A 16321-nucleotide genomic window follows, 5' to 3' on the forward strand; every position below is an offset into this window, starting at 1 on the left:
GCACAGATGGCCTTGGCATTTTCTTAACAGCATCTCAAGACTTTCGTAAGCCGGGCTGCAAATCTTGTGTATTTCCTGTAGCTTGGAAAAAAAAAAAAGTCAAATGTATGGAGATGACTGCAAGGTAACGCGTCGCTCGGTAAACGTATGGTCTTTGCAGCCTCCCAAACAACAGCTGTACGCTCCTCAACCATCAGATGGGTTACAACAGAGCGGTAACTGTTTCCTGCCTCACTTATACAACCACCAATTTATTTTGCATCACTGTATACTAACAATGCTTTTCCACGGGTTAATACTCGGGTTAATGAGGTGGGACAAGGCCACTGTAAAATGCTACTAAAGCAGCCATGCAGGATAATTTGTCTTGCCTCAAAGGTGTCAGCTGCTGCAGCTCCCTGCTCTTTAATTCATTCAAATGAATTTTGTTTTAATTGTTTTATCCTTGGTGCTCACTAACTCCATTAGTGAGGAAACAGAGGAGGGGATAGAGAGACATATGGAGGGAAAGGTACAGGGAGAGAGATGCAAATGTGGGGAAGAAGAAAGCAGTGAGACGCAGGAAGAGATTGCAGGAGATTCACTTTGTGTGTGTGCATGCATATGTGTGTGTGTGTCAGTGTGCTTCTATGAATAATTAATCCCCCAGTTGTGATTACACAACAATTACTCTCCAGAGCTAAAACTTTAACCACCCTTATAAAAGATGGAGGCATGTGCTCTGCCTATGACAGAGAGGGCTGCCAGTCCCATAGGTGTCTTAATGCAAACGGTGGAGAGGCTGATGGGATATATGGGGAGATGGGAAAGCTGCTGATGGAAGGACAGTGCCATATTTAACAGAAGGAAGGCTACCTGACCGCGATGACTTCAGGCTGAGCAGCATGCTGCATGAATTGTATGCCAGCGATGTTGTTGACTTCGCTGAGGGTGAGCATGACATGTAGAAAATGCCTGATGTATACACATATATATGAGCGGTTTATGAAAAAAGAAAGACAGGGGGGGAAAAAAAGACAGTTCATTTCAGAAGCTCCTTATCTCATAGTGGTACATCTCAGATTTACTTGGCTGATTAAAAAAGAGTGAAGCTAACAAAGGCATACAAATATAATTTTTTTATGCTGATGAGTGTGCAGGCAGGCTACCAGAATCAATTTGTTTCTGTTTATACAGTCGCTTCAGAAAGTATTCAGACCCCTTCACTTTTTGAATGACTTAGTGTGTTATAGATTTAATTTTAAACTGATTAAATTGACTTTCCTCCCTATCAATCTACACTCAAAAACCTATAATAACAAAGTGAGAAAAAAAATTGATTTTAGGTTTGTTTGTTTTTTTTCCAAATTAATTGAAAAACAAAGTGAAATCTCTCCGACTCCAAACTCTGTCTCACTGGTGTTCTTATCTGCTCTTTGATTATTCAGCTGAGGTTCGGTGCCATGACTGTTAGCCAAACACTGAAACTGTTCGTAATTGCACAAAATTAAAGATTTCCCAGGCACACATAGGTTTGCTACAATTTAGCAATCACCGGGTTGAGAACCCCATAAGGTTTGATGGAAGGTTAATATTGCCGAGCTACAAATTAAGATAATTGATATGGTTTATAGCAGGGGAGCCAAACAAACGTTTAAATGAAGCAGAGAAAATGTGCCTTAGTTAGAAGATGTGTAAAATATCTATAATATAGCAGAGAAAATATGCTGAACCACTGGAATAGCACTCAGTTAGTTAACAGCACTCACTTTTGTTTGTTACTTGAGGCATTGGGCTATGGGTTTGAAAAAAGCAAACACATTTAGTTCCTTATTGGAAAATAAATAAAACATTATTTTGGAATGAACATATTTCTAATACACTGAAAAAAAAGATTGTTAAGACACTAAATTTATACATCTCAGGCAGCGGTGAAATGAAAACAGTTTTGTTTTTGCTGTAGAAATAAAGGTGATTATTTTACTGAAAATTGTATTTTTTTCCATTCAAAATCAAAGAAACAAAGATCTGTTTGTGCGCACAAGAGCTGGTCTGCTGCCTCTTATTATCTAAATGCCGTTTTGGAGGAAGAAAGTCGAATTTGTTCCGTCTGTGATTTAGGGGGAGGATATAAACTCCATACAGTTTAGTTTCTTTAGTGTCCTTTATGCTGGAAACTTTGTCATCGTTTGTTTAATGATACAAAGGAAATGACTGAGATGTTGGAAATGGATGATTCTCAATGACTAAAATAGTTTAATGTGTTGTGAATGTTTGAAAAAGAGACATTAAAAAGAGCCTCTTCTTTAAGGAACGCCTGGAAGCTCGTGGGTATGAGTGGGAGATGGTGACAAAATGGCATGGCACAAGAAAATTCAATTGAACAAAATTCCGTACCTTACTTTAGACAGATGTGCTGTGTACACTTCATCTGTGACTACAGTTTATGAATAATAAGAATATTTTAGAGCAGTGGTTCCTTTTCTTTGCCTCGTCGGCCGTTTAAATAAGCAATGCCTACTTTCACTTGAAGTGTTTTTAGAAGACTTGAGTAGATGAAAATATTTATTTCATGAGAAAATATCAAAAATGAAAGCGAAGCCAAAATAAAAATCAACATCACTTTGTGCAACAGAAATACAAATTGTCGTTTTAATAGGAACCCTTACATACCCTTACATTTCTTGGAGCGTCCTGGTGGGTCCTGACCACAGTTGCAAATTAACGTCACTGTTAAACATACAGCAGAGTAAGTTTTAATTTAAAATATTGAAACAACTAGCAATATTCAGTATTTAGTAGAAAAAAATATCCCTGTATATGAATATCTACTGTCACTACTACACCTTGACTACAGTATTGTGCTGTAGGATGGAGCGCTATTATACAGTACGTACAGTGGATCCCACAGGTTGGAGACCACATTAAAAATACATCATAGTTTTATGAAATACTGGAATATTTTCTTAAATACAGCTTGAGGATTTAAAAACATTGACATGTAAACAAAGAATATGAAGAAGAAATATGTCAGATTCTGCACTGTTTTGTGGTCAAACTAATCAGTGGCAGTGACCATGTCAGCTCCTGTTAAGCTGCTTCATTCCATTCACACTGCATTTACATGGTTTGCTTTAGTTAATTTAACCTGCAGCCATTGTTCACCTGTTATAATACATGTCTGTGCCTCAGGTTTCCAGCAGAACATGGCTTAATAAGTAGCACTATGATAGCAGGAAACACGGCATCAGAACTGAGAGAATGTGTCTCAATGGGGGCAATGCATGGAGCTCACACAAGACTCCAATCAGCAACAGTCTAGTCAAGAGACGGCTGTCTGTTAGAGGACAAGAAGCATCTCTGGACCACTTTTTAGGTGGCAAACAAGGCCACATGGTTGGAGTTGTCTAACACCATGGTTACACGGAGCGTGTAACATACACTAACCGTCTGGGAAGTGGATTTGGATGTGACGCCTGATGCATCTTTTAGGTGGCTACACCTGCAGCACATGGTGTGTAGGGGTGTGGCAAAACAATACAGTGAGCTTTCATTTTGGGATTGTTGTGCCTTTAGTTTGTGGACCCAGCACAGTGTTGTGAAACCTCAGGTTTCACTGATTTTGTGTAACATGGAGAAGTTGACATCTGCAGCCTACAGTACACTCTGTAAGGGATAAAGTTAATAAGCAACCGTTGACTGAGAGTTACTGGCAAACAAATGCAGACGGGCACTTTAAGACCCAACTGTAAAAGAGTCACTGCAGGCTGGACGTCTGCACTGAATACACTCCACACTGGTCGAAGAAAGGTAGCACTACCTTCCTAAAGTGCATACTGCAACCTCTGGATTCATACTGCAGCTGGATGAAGAACCCAAACACATGTGAAGACTTTGACTTGGAGACCAAAGAAGACCAAAGAGTGCTATACTGAACTTTTATGGGGCACGTGAAGACTAAGGAGGCCAAACATTTCTGACATCACACAAAGCCCTTTGGAACAGTCTCAGACTCTGCTGGGACAACATGGCTTATCAGGTTTGAACAAACCTGTGGAGTCCATGCAGTGCTGCTATCATTAAAGCAAAAGGAGGCAAAGTCATGCTAAAATTATTCTATCTTTTATTTCTTCAACTCTTCACTTACGAAGCTGATATTAACATAGCACCTTTATACCTGCAGATACTAGAATTAAATGTCACTATTAGGCATGTATAATTTAGTACAGTACAGTCAATATACAGCACAATCCTGGCTGCTCAACATATGCCACACAAGAGTGTTGTTACTATTAAACCTGTGATTCAATATTTACAATAGTGTCAATGGTTATATTTGGATATTCTGTAGTAAATGTGCTCACTGTCATAAGCTGTCATTGACAAACATACTGTCACATCATCATTGATTTCGCGCAGAAATTAATTTCAATGCAAGAGCTGGTATTTTTTTTATATTTCAGTATAAAAGAATCACAATCCTGTCCAGCGTAGGAGTGAGCATGCGGCATCCTACATTTGGCTGTTACATAATATGAGCTGTTTCCTGGGCCGGTGGCTAAAATTCACACTGAATTAAATAGCGGAGAGAGGGGGCTAAAAACCTTCACAGCATGCTTCTCGTCCTCAGAATTATGATTAAAAAAAATTAGGCAGGAGCATCATCTCAGACCCTGAAAATCACCTTCCCACCTCTGAGTGGATGCTCTCTCGTGCGCTATAATGAGCAAAGCATCGCCCTCCACATGTAGAAAATCCAAACTGGAGTTTTGCCAGAGGTTTCCCGAGGGGGAACAAAGGCCTGGAATGTTGAGCTGCACACAAGGAGGTTTATGACTGAGCTGCACCTCTTCATTCAGCCTACTTCTTGGGCTACTTTTACACCGCAGGTTAAAGCCTCTCCGCTTGGTTGGCTGGTAACTGAGCTGCTGTTATAGCCGGCAGCAGTTGAAAAGCAGTAAACTAAAATTTTGGCCAAGCTTTCATGCATCTTTTTAGCCACGACCTGCCTGTAACCTGGCTTATTTAATGATAACAATAAGGGCAGCACTTAGAAACACCTCTTGCTGACGCTGTGTAGCCAACAGGGAACAGTCAGGGCTGTATTACAAAACGCGGAAAGTGCTGTCCAAGCTGACTGCGCTGTGCTCCGAGAGCGTTGCCTGGTGAGACTCGGTCCCTTAATGTTCATTAAGTTGGAAGAAACTCATCAGCACTATACCACATGAGTCTATTTCAAGGCCTCATGTAAATTGCAGGAAAAAAATGAGCGTAATAATCATTAGCGGAGTCCTCCAGGAGAAGGAATGTACTGTATGGTTGGGAGGTTGAATTAAAGTTCAAGAGTGAAATTAATGTGTTTATGATTACTTCCTAGATAGAGCTAATTGAGATTCTCCTGCAAACAAAAAGCCCGCTGTTGACGAAAATTTGAGCAAACTCCAAGTCCTCAACGGAACAGGCCTGTCTCCTAAATTTATGTTCCAAATATCTCCATTACATTTTGAGGAAAATGTATTTTCTTCCAGATTATATTTTTGTATATTTTCTAATCAACATAACGTTGCTTTACTGTTGCTCCTTTTCAACCAACCAAGATGGGCGGGATGGATCTCATCACCATGGTCATTCAGAAAACGGAGCAGAAGCTTGAAAAATGTTGTGAAAGGGTCATATTTTACCCCAAATCATCGTATTTTCTGAAACCCAACTACGCAGTTTTGGTGTCTGAATATAACCAAGCGTCTAACATGTAGTTATTATTGAGTAAGTGTCCAAAGCCAAAAGTAAAGGATGAGTCAAAACAAAGCTTAAGTCAAAGAGTATGGTCCCACATGGAACGTGAACTTCAGTCTCTGGGTCCGGTTGCCTCCATCCTCCTTTGGTGGAGTTGGTGGCTCTTCCCTACCAAGTCACAGTCTTACCTTCAGGTGATAAAATACTACGTTTATTTCAGAATGCAAATGAAAATGTACTTTAGTTGTATAGGAGCAAATTCTAGGGAAACAGGGTTGCAAAAAGAAGCATTGAAAAAGCTGACAAAAGGCTGTGGGTGTACTGCGCAGTATAATTTAAAATAATATATATAATGCTAAACAAAGGTTTACAGGAAGTGGGTGTGAAAATCCTGAGAATTGTTAGCTATTGTTATGTATGTATGTATATATACTGTTATGTATTCTGCTAACTTAAAGAATATCAGTTACTTCAGTGGCAATGAAATAAACACACTGATGTCACTGTTTAGATTCACACTACATTTTTTTTTTTCCCAATTGGAGACACTGGAAATCAGAAGTGAGAGTTTTCCAGAGCGAGAGTGACTGAAACATGGAACTGTAGATGTTCTCCTTGATGCATTTTAATGCCTCTGCTGTTGCGCTGAACATAGCTCGGCTCTTTAAATGGTTTACAGTGTAACTACACGTGTATTCGTCGTGATGCTAAATGCGGATGCCTCTCACACATCTTGCCCTTGTAAGTTCTCATGGTTGAAAAAGAAACCACAGTGTTTTCTGAACGACAGGGATGAGGGCCAAATTGCTGCAGCAATTCAGAAAGCCTTCATCCTTCACTCCTACATATCAATTATGCCACATCCTGACATCTTACAGATGCTATATTCAGCTATTGTTACACTCAGAAGACCTTGGACAGCCTTCTGAACTATTGATAGCAAGGACTTAAAAGCAAAGAAGCTTCCAAACTCCAAGTCAAAGTGCATTCTGGAAGACCACTCTGCAAGCTTGGCCTTTTACTGGGAGTTATAAAGTGCGGCATAGGAGAGCAGCGTGCATCTCTGCAGAAAGACACCGAGAGGACTCAAAGCACTTAGCTATTAGCAGAAGGTCCAAAATAAAATCAAGCAAAAAATGGAAATCCTATTTGTACCAGGAACAACATATCAACAGCAACAACCCCGGGCCAACCTGGCACTCTATATCCATCCAGAGACACACAGCACCACAGTCAAACTCCTTGGGAAGGCTCTCATGCAACTTTAAGAAGAGATAAATAAGTAACCAGCCCTTTTTTGTATTTTCATTTTCCATACAAGGTGCAAAAAGAACTGAGGAAGGACATGTGAGATCCTGCTGTGGCTGAGAGGCTGCAGGCAGCATTCAAATCCTTTTAGGGTTAAACTAAAAGCGCCGGCGATCTGTGACATGCATCAGCGGCAGAGATGGTCCGAAAAACCGCACAATGTGATGACAGAAACGATAGGGAGATGAACTTTACTTCTTTAAAAATGCTTCTTTTCTGGGAAGAGAGAGAATCACTTCCCGGTGGAGCTGTTGCTGTATTCTTGGCAGTCCCCATCTGTCGCATGTGTTCAGAAGAATGAATTACAGCCAATTAAAATGACGGTGCTCCAGCAACTGAGCAAAGGGTAAACACAGTTTATGCAGGATAGACACAAAGTTTGTGATCCGTATCATTGTGCCTCCGTTGATGATGCTGAGTATTTGGTTTTTTAAATTAAAAAATCTATAAATTGAGAGTTTGTACATATTTTCCATCTTCATTTAAACTAAAAATACCTCCACAACATCCTGTGTTTTCCAGTCTGCCATAGAACTTCCACCAACTTATATTATAACTTAAGATGATGTAATACTCTGTAATAATAATATGAAAAAATATATTATAATTGTGCGTGTATATACTGTAAAACTGACTGCTAGATTTCCATGACTTTATTTAATTTTAAATAACTTTAGATGACTTAAAGTCCCTCTCCACTTATTGATTAAAGACCTAAAAATTCATATCTGTGTATCAGAGTTATATATTTGCAAGTTTTGACATGAAAATATCCCCGTCCTGCTTTGAAATGTCTTGGAGGTTATTCTACATTGTTGCTTCCTCTGGAATATGCAGATCTCTGAAGTCTTAGCCTCCACACTACTTGCTGCATCTTGAGCACACCAGCTCACCTACATCTCTGCTTAAACACTGTAAAACACCTCGAAACGACACAATAGCAAGTTGTAATATTGGAGTCATTCACTTATATAAATTCAAACAGATACTAAAGAAGAACATTGTCACAGAAGGCTGCACCCTGCAAGTTGAAAACCCAAAATCCAAGTTTTTGGCATCAATATACTGCAGTTTCAAGGTAGAAATGCTCAGCCATGGTGTTGACTGTTTATTTCCTTTTTCTTCAAGCTCATAACAACACCATATGGACATGCTATAAGGTAAAAAAAACTCTCATCTTTTACTGGAGGGGGTCTTTTAAAGCCTTTATAGATTAAAATTTAAACCAGCAGTCATGGTCAATGGTCAATAAGTGTGGTTGAGCGGTACATTTGCCAACCTTCAGAAATCATACACCAAATTGGATATCTATGGATCTTCTCCAAGGAAATGATTAATTTCAAAGACTGCTTTCCTGCATTTTTGTGAATTTATGGAATAATTTGAAGTCAGGTGCATGGGAGTCATGTTTTCAAATAGGAAAGTGAACTTGGAAGGATATGTAATTGGCAGGAGTCTGAGGAAAGACCCTCAAACAGCTGCATTTTTATAGACTGAGGGTGTTCTGAAAACCAAGAGCACATCAGGACTCGTCCGTGTTTGGATGGATATGAGCAGCACATTTTTATTATATTTACAGCTATGTTATATTTAAAATTACGTTTCTAAAAACCTTACGTAGTCTAAAATAGTAGTATGCTGAAGGCTACTGGTCCCTCTTCAAGTACAAACAATGTATACAGATCAAATAGCCTGAAAACAAACCACGACCTGAGTGGGACGATTAAACCAGGTTAAACAATGTTAAACACGAGGCTTTATTCTCAGTACTCACAAGGCCATTTTCTGCCAATTGCAAAAAAAAAAGTACCAGCAATTGAATGAATGAAATGGCCTTACCACAACTGTCTATTTCCACCGCCACCGGTTTATTTTACACAAAGGAAATCATGACAACATTTCAGGACAACAGAGACACGGTGCGTCCCTGTAACCATAGTAACCGACTCTCACTCCTGCCTGCATGTGTGGAGAGGAGAGATGCTGCACGTCTGCTCTGTCCGTGTTGATGTCAGGATCCTCTTTTCACACCGCCACGCTACCAGTTATGAATTTGTTTTTCACTGCGTGAGAAAATGGACGTGTGTTGTGAGAGCGTGTGAAAAATGTCAATTGCGTGAGTGTCACAGTCAGTGCATGAGCGGTGGCAGCCATGTTTAAACCCAGAGGAGCTGGGCATGTTCAAAGGCACCTTTTTGCTATGAAAACGAATGTAACAAGTGAGGCAGTAATAAGCAATAGCTAATTACATTTACTACTAAGTAATTAGAAAAATGAATAATTAATTTGTCAATGCAACTTATTTATGTTGTGAAGTAAATTGCGGAATGCTAAATAGCCCAAGTTATATAATTATAACTAAAGCTATAGCCATAGGTTTTCTAAAGGTTTGTTTGACTTTTCAAAATCGTAGCTAACAAATTAACAGTTGTAAAAACTAGCACTAAAATTAAATTGTGATCTCAGATATTTTATTTCAGTAAAGAAAATACAACACAATAAGCAACAAACTATATGTAAATATACTGCATACACAAGATGGATGTGGCCTCCAGGTCTGAAAAGTAAAGTCAACATGGAAGTGCTTTAAACCTGCATTCTGTCTGACAGCCAGTGGAGGGCGACTCCTCAGGTTGCAAAAAGATTCTGGAAAAGTCTATGAAAAAAACTGGCACGACTTCTTCCTTGATTGTTATCTCAGTAAACATTTTCCTAGTGAGTTCATGGTGTCATTCATTAGTTTCAAGTCTCCTTCAATACAGCACAATGTTCATTTTGTACATTTTGATCCCATGTAGCGTAAAATGGACATTAAAGCCGGGTATGTGTTAGAGCAACGCTACCTTGCGACTCACAGGCAGATCCGTCCCTCACTTAAAAGAGCAAGATGCCAGTGGGTGACTTATATTTTGTCTATAATATTGTCACAGTGTAACTTACAGACACACAAATATTCAGGATTTGATTTTGTTGAGGAATAGAAAGTTTCAAATTCTGTACTATGTGTATGCAAGTTACTATCAGGCAGTTTCACTTGTAAAAACATGTTGTTCTATAAACTCCTACAATTTGTGTGTAAAATGTTTCTATCTAAAAAGTAACTACAACTGGCTAATAAATGTAGTAGTGTAAAAAACGTGAAGTCCTAAAATAGAAATAAGGTTGTTCAGGACTTTAAGAAATGTACAGTTACTTTGCACAGCTATCAGTTACAATGATGTCTTTTTTTTTTTGCTTTTTATTCTTTTAATAATATGACATTTCGGAAGACAAGGGAAATGCTTTTAATTGAAAGATTTTTTTTGCTTAAAATTTTCTTGACCCATGGCAGAAGTGCCTGTAGACTGACATGTCTCATTGCTTGGCGGCAGAGCTCAATCTGGCCACAGGAGGCCAAGCGAGGCAGTGATGCAGTAAATGCTGCTCTGTGTGTGTGTGTGTGTGTGTGTGTGTGTGTGTGGGCTGATCATCCCCAGGCCTGGTTCAGGTAATGTAGCGGAGAGGAGGGTAAGTCGCCCTGACACACACGTCTGGATCACAGAGGCCAGCAGGCAGCTGCAGGGTATGGTTTGTGTGTGGATGTGTGTGTGCGTCGGCGTAGGTGTGTGTCAGTGAGTCGGTGGGCATTTCTGTGATTTCACTACCTGTCTATCTGCGCGTCTAAAACCCTGAAAACTGTCTAAGTTAAATAAGTCAAAATTCTAATCAGACTGGACGCGTCAATGTGTTAAAAATATCACAGGTTCAGTTCCGCAACATGCTGTGCTCATGACTAAGAAACACCTTCACCTTCGCTCACGGTGCTGACGGAAAGGCGAGATGGCTAAATTTGATTCAGTGTGAGGACTCTCTGCACACCTTGACTCACATTGGTCAGTCATTTCCTTAACGTCCATTTTTTAGTCTCATTATATTACCAGGGTTAAAGACTGCGGGCCAGATTTGCTTCTTGTGTGTTATTTATTTTAATGCCGGCTTAAGAGTGAATCGTGTAAATGTGTATTTGGAAAAAGCAAACAAACAAAAGAAAATATATAAGATTTACAGTCAGTATGACTTATTGTAGGTGGCAATGTCTCTAATGACAAATTTCCCTGTTGATTAAACAGCAGTTTGAAAGCAGACTGGTCAGCTGGTGCAAAAGTAAGAAAAAAATCAGAGAACTGTCAAAGTTGAGCACAGTCTAATCAGTAGGGTTAAACATTTTCAGAAAAAAAAAAATATAGTGTATACTTAAGAGCTATCTAAAACCATTAATCCCGTCCTTTAAAAACTAAATGGTTTTTTTAAATGCCACTGAAATGCGTGGCACTTAACGTTGCACATTATCCTACAAAACATTACAACAACTCACTAAATAAAAGTCAACTAATAACATTTAAAACACCTTGCAGCATAATGTCCACAAATCTGTGCTGCACATTGCTGCGGTTACATGCCAGTTTGCTCTGACAGCCTACATACAACCTAATTTTTATTTTCTCGATAAAAACGCAGCCAAACCGTGCTGGTTTTACCAGATGTCATCTGTCCCACTTTCCAGTTTGCTGGTTTACAGCATTCACACAGAGACGGGGGCTGCTGTCAGTGGCTGCTTAACATTTTAAATGCGACAGTAAACCAGTTGTTGTGCATTGATAAAACATGGTATTCTGGTACTGACTAGCGAGGGTTCCAGCATTTAATCATTTAGGAGGCTAATGACGCACATCCCTAATTGTCAGGCTGAAACTAACAATTATTTTTTATTACTGATCACAGTACAAGTCGTTTTGTGGGTAAATCAGCACATGTTGTCAGTAAACTGTCAGAGAACAGATTTATTGAAATTGCTCGTTTCATCTGAACGTCCTAACACATTTCACAACTTAACGACATTGAGAGTAAGTTTTAGAAAATAGAACATATGTACTTTTACTGCATGCTATTGGGAACTTTGCTAAAAACACAAACAAACAAACCAATTAGCTGATCGACTAATTGTTCTAACCTCTGCTGTGATTGAGTGCAAAGTGTACATTATTAACTAAGGTTTGCCCAATTTGTGAAGGTCACTTTGGGAGCTCAACTAAGAACCATGTCTGAGCTGGCACATGCCCTCTTCATTGATTAAAAAAAAAAGCTCTCTAACACCAACAGCCTACCTTTGACCAGCTCAAACTGGTGTATTTCAGTTGTGCTGAAGCCTAGATATACCATAGGACAGTCCAAATTCACAGAACTGTCGTCACATATTGAACTCTCACTTTAGCATCTATACCAAGCAGCATCTGCCACAGCTTTAGGCTGAAGCCAGAGTAGAAATACCTGAGAGTATGACACCACTGACAGCTGCTGGATGCTGGCTCCACAGAATCACTGGCCTAAGTCAATCATTTTTTTTTCAAATAGTCTTCATGTTCTCAATCTCTACATTCAGGCTCTCCAATAAGTGTACTGGTGGTCACTTTGAAAATGATGGCCCCTTCAAAAAGAGCTGAAGGCTTTTGGGAGACTTTAAAGATGCGGAGGAAGGCTGTTGATTGACAGCCATGAGTGACAGTTTGATCGCCTGCTGCTCTCCCCGGCTGCTGTCTTGAACTTTTGGAGCTTCTGTTTAAAGAGCCCCTACGGCGAAAATCAAGTTTTTTACCTCGTTAACATGTCCACATGGTGTTTTATGTGCTAGAAAACACATCACGAGTGAAATAAACAGTCGCGTTACTTAATGTTTTCACCTTGAAACTACAGTCTATCTCAGAAACACAGATTCAGACTTCTGGGGACTCATATGTACCAAAGCTAAAGAACCAATCTCATCAACTTGCAGGATGGGACTTTGTGTATCACTGCACCCTCGCTGCATGCTGTCATACAATATTTTAGTGAGATTAATGTTTGCTTGATTACAATAGTGTCAGCTAATGTACCAAAGCAGTGATGATGGTCAGGATGTTGGTTCGCTTAACAATCAGTGGCACCAAGTCTGCCAACACCGTTCAACAATGTAAAGTACTTGCTTACATGTAGCAGTAGTGGTAGTATTTCTGCAAATTTAGTATTTCTACAACTACTCCTAGTTTTAAGCTTTTAGCATTCCATGAGTCCACAGTGCTGCATGTGCTACATGTTGTATATTATATGTAGAGGTGTCATGTGGGCGGGTGGTGAAGGCAACCTTACCTCCTAGTTCAGTGTCAAGTGAATAGAATTAATAGAAAGAAAATTTCTGTATAATTTCTGCAATAAACACTGAAATAAAGTGGCTGTACTGGTTTACACTGTGCATTTAGATTGAATCTTGCAGCTCTAAAAGTGGTAAAAGCAAAGAAAAAGAATGATTGCGGTGTAGAAGATAAACTTTTTTCCCTTTATCCTCTAGAAATGACAGATAACAAGAAAACGAAACCATGTGGATGTACTGCAGATCACATCAGCAGCAGCAGACTGAGCAAGTTTCACTTTAAGAAACATCAATCTTTACTCTACTGATTAATAACTCAATGCTGTTTCTTCCATCATTTGTCACTTCCTCCTGACATGTTTGTTTGTTCACTGTATATTTCCAGTCAAAACTCTGTAGTGAAATGTAGCCAGAAATAGTGTCGGTATCATCTGCTCCTTATGTAAACACACAGCAGCTGCCAACAACTATTGTGGATGAGCCCCAAATATATCCAGAGTGCAGCACAATGAGGCATTGATTCCCAAACTCTGTGGGGACCCTCAGAATTAGTTCAAAATGTTGTTATTTACAGAATTCAGAACTGAGTGCGTTACTATAATGTCATGATTACAATAAACATTTGAGACGGAATTTTAGAGCACAACCAAGAACGCATTAAGTTTTTTGGGGATTACACTTAACAAGAAGCTGGTCACAATCAATATATTTTAAGCGCGTATCTCCAATTTCCCTTTATGTTTCAGCATCCCTAATAAAGAGAATTTTCAGGTCAGAACAGGTGGTGTTAACATATAATGTCCAGCCTGGATGCAAACTTTGTGGAGGTGTTATTGAGAAGATGGGGACAAAGTGATGTACATTTCCTCGTATACTGGCAGCACTTCCAGCAGCAGGGGTGTGGTAATTTTCTCCCAGAACATAAGAAAAGATGACAGGGGAGCACAATACTTATTACTGACATGCTGAGTGTCTTTTTTCTAAAGAAGCATTATTGATTCCCTGCTGACAAAAAATTCCGTGTGAAAGACACTTCAAAGCCCACTGGTGTGAATCACACTTTGAGAGATGAGCCTGTTGCTTAGGCTGCAAGATGTTTCAGCAGGGAGGTAAGTCGACAACATATTGATTAGAGCAACAGGTTATCTACAGTATGAGCAGATATGCACACTCACTAAAGTATCTTTCACAAACCACAATTACAGCCACATAAACTGAGCAGCAGTGCATCAGTCAGAGCTGTAAATGCAGGGCAGCCAGCGGATGGAGCTGCTGGTGGGCCTTGAAATGGCAGCAAATCAGCTGAATGCAGCACACAGACACACATACATGCGCATACACGGACACACACACACACACACACAGTCTCTCCAACCACATAAAAAGAAAAAAAAATAAAAACAGAGTTTTTATTGGATGCCCAGAAACGGTCGGTGATCAAACTCCAACAACCAAAAGAGCCACAGTGATTTAGTGGAGCGAAAATCCATTATGGCGCCATCCAAAGGTAATGACTTCTTCAAGCCTTCCAGCTGATTCTCCAGAACAAGAGTGGGAGGAGAAAACACACACACACACACACACACACACACACACACACATATTGGACAAATCAGGCCTTTGTACAGAACAGCATGAGGTCCTGAAAGAGTCCATACTGACATCACCTCTCTTTAAGTCTTTTATACGCTCAATCACTCACAGTGACAGTGGAGACAGTAGCATCTCTATTTAAACTGAACTGACTTAGGAAGCCACAGTGCCACCAGACATACCACCACCTGACAGCAAATGAGAGGAGGAACCATGGCAGCAGCATTATTGATTTGTTGTTTGTTAATCATTATATTAGGATATAAAGCTGAGCATTATAGCAATAATACGGTGGAGCAGTATTGAATTTTCATCCATCACACGATGGCCTGTGCATGCTCAACATGATACTGACATTTATGTAAAAAAAAAACCAACGTATATTTCAGCAGTGCTAATGGTTCAACCTGCTGATCTACTCATGCTTCAAGTGCCTCTTTCTCCTGCACTGTTACAGTCATTTATAATACTGTTACCTTGAAAGAGGCGGCTAGATCTGGGAAACACACTGTCCAGAATACAATGCATGAAAAATGCTTTAAAGTCTCTCAACAGAAAATGTTGAGGTGCCCTTGAGCAAAGCGGGCAGCCTTATTGCATGAAGCAGTGAGTGTAGCTAGAGAATCATGCAGCGCTCAGTGAGATAGCCCCGCAATGCCATTTAAAAAAAAAAAACACCCTACGGTGTCCAAGAGAACTTTGGACCTTGCCATCAAGGAGATAAATTACCTTCCTCGGCGCTCTTGCTTGGAGAGGACTGAAACTACACTTGAAACACCCTTTTGCTAAGAGTTGACTCCAAGAGTAACAGCAGGTGCTCTGAACATTAAAACATACTAAGCTCTCAATGCTGCTAGCAATATGAAGCAGTGCCTCTGCTTTGATTTGATAGCAAATGTAAAAAATAAGGCAGCGCTGTTACACAGAGTCCTGGCAGACTGAGTCTTACACCCAGATTTGTATTGATTCGCTGATGCTGCACGGATTGTGAATGAAATAAGAATCACAATAGCAACTCATAGTTGTGGGTGGATATAAATATCAAACTAGTCTGTTGTTGTGTAAAATGCATTTCCATCTACTGAATAAGGTGCTTTAATAAAAAGGAATGAGAAAGTCGAGCAGAAGCATCATTAGCAAGCAGCTGTGGCATCGATTAAATCTTATCTCATATAGACAAACACGTCTCATCTCTCATTTTTTTTCATCAGGATTTATGACTGATATGTAGCTTTTGTTTTCTTTGTAGGAAGCCAGTTTGTTAGCACAGCTAAACAGTGCTAAGGCATTACAAACAGGTCTGTAAAGCCTCATTAACTATGAGACTCATCCTTGATTAGAGCCAGCTTTAGGCCAATGCAATAATTGCCACCCCCTAAATAATTACAGCGGAGAGTTCTTTACCGAGGTAAGTAACGAACTCTAATCCTGTAAAGTAGCTAATTAAAAGGTGGCAGCGGCTAATGCTACTTTACACCATACTTTCAGTATGTAATGAAGAACATGCATGCTTTGAGGTGTGGGGTCATGGTGGCATATTAT

At 39.7% G+C, this 16321-nt stretch overlaps 1 protein-coding gene across 1 annotated transcript in view; it reads right to left on the reverse strand.

Annotated features, from left to right (window-relative positions):
- LOC103360916 (NT-3 growth factor receptor) overlaps positions 1 to 16321 on the reverse strand; it is a gene marked incomplete at its 3' end in the record, with an annotated part of 179647 nt that overhangs the window by 29607 nt on the left and 133719 nt on the right. The window lies entirely within an intron of this gene.

The sequence above is a fragment of the Stegastes partitus genome, unplaced genomic scaffold, assembly GCF_000690725.1.
Source record: "Stegastes partitus isolate 25-593 unplaced genomic scaffold, Stegastes_partitus-1.0.2 Scaffold473, whole genome shotgun sequence".
Lineage (NCBI taxonomy): Eukaryota > Metazoa > Chordata > Actinopteri > Pomacentridae > Stegastes > Stegastes partitus.